Below are 6,096 nucleotides of genomic sequence, written 5' to 3' on the forward strand. Positions count from 1 at the left end.
CCAGGTAGTAAAGATGCCCTCCTTGTGTCAGTGCCTGTGACAATGTGGAGAAGCCCAATTTCTCCACTTGTCATCCTTGTTATTTAATAATAATAATGAGAGATAATTTTATTGCGTCCTTTCTGTGGGTCAGTTGCTCAAGAACTTTACATGTTTTCACTGCTTTAATCCTCCCAGTAAATGTACAGGTAGATACTATTGTACTGGTAGATCCCAGCTTTATGGAGGCGGGTCTGACCCACAGAGAGGCTGAGTGACTTGTCCCAGCTCACAAAGGATGGGAGCAGCAGAGCGGAACTTTAATTCTGAGCCTGGCTCCACCCTTCTCACTGCTCTGCTCCCCTTTCAGTTCAGCACTCATGGTCTCATGATGGTTACCCCCAAACCATCAGAGAGCTGCCCTTCTCAGGCCTCCGGATCCGAGGAGGGCCTTGCTCCTGGTTCTCTTGGGAAGCACCTGCCTGGGCATCATATTCCTGGGTGTCCTCATTATGAGACCTTTTGTACAGACCAGGCCAGGGGCCTGGAGGATGTTGCAGTCCCAAGATCTGTAGTGAGGTCTGTACTGACCACATTCACTGAATCAGGAAAACACTGGCTCTTGGTGGCTGGACAGGTGGGCATTTAGAAGCTCTGGATAGGCCTGAAAGTCTCTGGACACTGCGGATGACACACCTGAGGCATGCTCACACCCAGCAGAGACATTGTCTGGTGACAGTGGTGTCGGGGCTCCTTCCGCAGCTGGGCTCGCGGCTCTGGGTATGAATCGAGCTCTGAGTCCAAGCCTTGCTTGCACAGAAGTCCCATTCTCCACCTGTCTCTATAGACAGCTCTCTAGAGACTGGAAAGTCATGAATATCTCAGTGAGTGCCTCTTTGGCCAGATCAGAATCTGTGAGAGAGTGACAGTTAAGCTGAGAAATAATTGATAAAAATAAATCCAGAGAAGTCCTTCCAAACGGAGGAAACAGCCAGTGCGTATGCCCTGGGGCTGTAGGGCTTGGTGAATTGAAAGGCTGGAAATCAAGTGCTGCCCTCATCAATCCAATGGTCAAGATATTCACAGGATACCCAGTGTCACCCCATAGGGTGTGGGGGACAGAGGCACACCAGCCCTGCAGGTCAGAGTGTTGCAAGGGCACCAAATCCAGTTGTTCCCCTGCATGTGGTCCACACACATCGAGCCCTCTGATGATGAATGAATGAATGAATGAATGGGCACTTCTAGTTACACGTGCTCCTGTGTAGAGGCTTTAGGTCATTTCTGTGACACAAGGAGGCATTTTGGATCTGACAATATAAGGCACAGAAATCTGCTTTGCGGGGCACTGCGCAGGGATGGGGAAAGGTCCCTTTGGCATTTTCTGGAGTGATTGTAGGAAAGTACTGACTTCAACCTGTTACCAAATCTGCGAAGTTAGTCTAGTTTCTGAAACGCTCCAAGCCTTACCTTTTTTTTTTTAACAAAAACAGGGATAAAATAATAAAATGCCACTGAATAATGCAGTTATGAAGAATGCTAGGTCAATTTTCGGTGAGGCTAAGAAAGTGTCCAGGTGAGTCCGAATAACCCAAAGTCCAGAGGTCCTGGAGTCCCATTGACAAATCCAGTCCAAGGCTGCCCAGAGATGCTGTCAGCTGGTCAGTGTGGTCACCACCCTCCCTGTGGTGCTGCAGACAGATTATCATGTCCCAAAGGGTCTGCATCAATCTCTACCCAAACCAAGGGGTCTGTATGTGCTGCTGCCTCCAGAGCCCATCACCCATCTGAGGGCACCATCACCTGCCCTTGCACTGTGGACTCAACCCCAGCCTGAGGGTTGTAGTGAGAACTCATCCCTTCGGCACATACTCACCAAGAGAGCCTGGGCAATGCTGGGGCTACAGTGGCAATAAGCCCTTGTCCTTGCTAACCAGGCTCCCAGTGCAGAGGGGAGCAGGCAAGTTCAACACCAGAGCAAAGGGAGTCCAGAGTCAAAACAACGGGGCTCCATAGGGAAGGGAGGGCAGATGTCCAATATCTGAACAGAGTCTAGAATTAGGAGCGCAGGCTGGAGGCCAGCACCCAGGGAGAGGAAGGGCATCAACAAAGGCTCACCCTGGGGATCCTGACAGGTCCTGAGCCTGCTCCCCTTGAGCCAAGGAAACCACAGCCTTCTGCTCCCAATTCCAATGGCTTCTCAGTGACCTTCTCTCTCTACTCTTCTTCACACAGGGGAGGTGCACCAACTTCACCTTAATGAATCCCCACTGCACACAAATGTTCTGCGGCCCAAAGATCTGCCTTCAACCCAGCCAGGAGTGCTTCCCCCTCAGTAGCTGCTGTTCACATGGTCAACATCTCCCACCCATACGCTCTCAGTCACTCTCCAGGATGCTGCCACTGATCCCTCCTACTGCCCGGAAGCTCTGCAGAAGTACTTTGTCACTCCCACCCCCATAGACCAACATCTAAAGCACCAAAAACACAAAATTGTTAAGAGCCCCTTTTGTACTGAATTGGACACATATATTGTGTTTTGGTTTACAGTCAAAAGGAGTTGGGATTTGTTGTTGATTAGCAAGAGAGTTTGTTACCTGGTGAGCACTGCTCCACTGTATGAGATGCAGCTATACTGCTCCGCCAGGACAAAGCACCCTGGTGTCCTGTGGATGTAGACACAATGAGTCTCATTCCCCACAGACAGGTCTTCATCTGTCACCATGGGTTGAAATACGTGGGGTTTTAGCCAAAATATGCTCTTTCCAAAAAGCCCACAATATCTTTGATGTATGAATACAGTCTGGTGTCCATTACTCACCTGCTGTTACTTAATCTCCTGGGCAAGTTACTTAATCTCCCTGTGCTTCAATTTCTCACTGAAAAGATGGATAATGGTGTCTCCTCTACAGGGTGCCATGAAGGTGATAGTAACTGCTACAGTATGCTCAGAACAGGGCCAGGTCACTTGTAAAGACTCAGGGGCCCAGTAGTTAATGTCTTCTCCCTCTGCCCCAGGGAGGGAGAGGATGATGAGCTCAGAGACATCAAGAACTGTGCGGTGAGGACCAAGGTGTTAGAAGAAATCATGACTGGGCCTTTCAGCTCTGGATACCAGGACGTGGGCTTGCCACACTTGAGAATTCTCTGTAAACTGCTGACCACATGTAGGTTAACATCCAAGGCCACCACCCATGTAATCTCCAAGACACTGTGAAAAAAAGGTCCTTGAACCTACTACCTCCTTCAGAAATGTAAGTTCCCTTCCTGTACCTTAATATTTCTCATAATATAAAAGTAATTGCAGGGTCCCAATTTCCCATCAGCTCCTCTGATGACAGAGACAGACCTCCCAATTTTTCAGATGCCTCCTAAAGAATACTTTGAAGACATGATCAGGTTTCCTTCCACACTTACATGCTAGAGGACTATCAACAGGCAAGAATTCACTGTGAAAATCACAGAATATATATGTGAAGGTGAAGCAACACCATGGACCACAGAGTCCAAGAAGGGAAGAAGAGACTGCTTACTCAAATACCAGTGCACATACCAATGCAACAAATAAGGGACCATGAAGAATCAAGGAAACATGAGATGATGATAAGAAATGAATAAACTCTCTAAAGAAATAGAGATCTATGGACTCTTGTAGAGAGAATTCAAAATAATCCTCTTAAAATAGTTTAGTGAAATACAAGAAATACACATAGACACACAACTTCATGAAATTCAGGAAAAAAATGTATCAACAAAATGAGATGTTCAACAAAGTAATAGAAACCATCAAAAGAACAACTGGCAACTAGAGCTGAAGAATACAATGACTATACTGAAGAATATAATAAAGAGATTCAACAACAAACTCAAGCAAGCAGAAGAAAGAATCAGCGAACTAAAAGATAGGTCATTTGAAGTTATCCTGCCACAGGAGTGAAAAGAAAAATTAATTTAAGAGTGAAGAAACACTCTGGGACATTACAAACAGAAGGAATAGAGAATTATGGGAGTCCCATATGAGAAGAGGAAGAGAAAAAGACAGTATGTTTGAAACAAAAGAGTTGAACACTTACCAAACATGGAATGAGAGATGTACATCCAAATTCATGAAGCACAAAGAATCCCAAATAAGCTGAGTCTGCAATGGCTACGGGAAATCACATTGTTAGTAAATTGTCTATGGTCAAAGACACAGGGAATTTTGAAAGCAACAAGAGAAAAATGAGTCACCACATGTAACTCACCACCATAAGAATTTAGAGGGACTTCCCAATACAAACTTTGTAGTCCAGGAGAGAGAGGGGTGATGTATTCAAGTATAGAAAGAAAAAAAAATCCTGTCAAAGAAGAATATTGTACCCAGCAAATCTGTTCTTCAGAAATGAAGAAAGAGATTGAAAATATATCAAAACAAACAAAACTGAAAGAGTTCATCACCAGAAGACCTGCTGTACAAGAATTGCTGCAGGAATTTCATCAAGCAGAAATAAATGCATAAAAATTAGCATTGTGAAAACATAAGAAGTTTGTAAAACTCACTGCTAAGGACACATATTGTCAAAATCAGACCCTGGAATATTGTAATTTTGGTGTGTAATTCACTTAAAACACTAGTTAAGAGGTTAAAATGTATTAAACAACCATAACTACAATAATATCTTATTGCATACAAAACATAAAAGTATATAAATTGTCATATTGATAACCTAACATGTGAAGGATGGAGAAATAAAGGGAAAATTTATGTATGCTATCAATGTTGTTATCAGCTTAGAATAGGATGTTATAAATATATTTTAGGTATGCTTCATGATAACCACAAAGAAAAAACCTCTGGTAGATATAAAAAAGATGATAAAAGGAATCTAAGCATACCCGCTACAAAAAGTCATCAATTAACCAAAGACAGCAAGATTAGAAGCTAGGAAAAATGGACCTATAAAACAGTTGAAAAAATTAACAAAATGGCAATTGTAAGTATTTACATATCAATAATTACTTTAAACATAAAAAAATTAAATTCAATAGAAACACATAAAATAGCTGAATGGACCAAAAAAAAAAAGGTCCAGAAATATGCTGCCCACAAGAGAATTACTTTAGCCTTAAAGACACCCAAAGACTAACAGTCATGGAATGCAAAAAGATACTCAAGCAAATGGTAACCAGAAGACAGCATTGATATCTATACTTACATCAGACGACATAAGACTTTGAGTTAAAATTCGTCAAGGGACAAAGAAGGTCATTATATAATGATAAAAGAAAAGGACAATCCATCAAGAAAACATTGCAATTGCACATATATATATGCACTCAATATCAGAGCACCTAAGTATATAAAGCAATTATTAACAGAACAAAAGGCAAAAAAATAACACAATAATAGGTGAGGACTTTAATAACCACTCTAAACAATGGAAAGATCATCCAGATAGAGAATTGATAAGGAAGCAGCAGATTTGAACAAAAGTATAGACCAAAAGAGACCTAAAAGTTATACACATTTCATTTCATACAACAGCAGCAGAATATACAATTTTCTCAAGCACCTATGGACCATTTTCTAGGATACATCATATTTTAGGCCACAGGCAAGTCTCGATAAATTTAAGAAGACTGACATCATGCCATGCATTTTCTCCAACTACAACTGTATGAAACTAGGAATGAATATCGTGAGGAAAGCTGGAAGATGCTAAATTACATGAAAATTAAACAACGCATGCCTGAGCAACCAGTGGACCAGAGAAGACTTCTTTAAAAACAAACAAGTATCTTGAAAATTGAAAAGGCAAACACAGTATGTAAACCAGATCACACAGTATGCAACAAAAACATTTCTAAGGAGGAAATTTATAGAAGTAAATGCATATTTTAAGGACAAAAATATTTCAACTTAAGGAAATATTAGAAAAAGCACAAAGTTAGTAGAAGGAAGAAAATAATAAAGATTGGAGCAGAAATTAATGAAATAGAAAACAAGAAAACAATATAAAAGTTTAACAAAATGAAGAGTTACTTTTCTGGAGAACATAAACAGAATTGACAATAGTTTAGTTAGACTAAGCGAGTAAAAGAAAGAGAAACCAAATTGATAAAATTATAAATGAAGGA

Source organism: Balaenoptera ricei, chromosome 16, assembly GCF_028023285.1.
Source record: "Balaenoptera ricei isolate mBalRic1 chromosome 16, mBalRic1.hap2, whole genome shotgun sequence".
Lineage (NCBI taxonomy): Eukaryota > Metazoa > Chordata > Mammalia > Artiodactyla > Balaenopteridae > Balaenoptera > Balaenoptera ricei.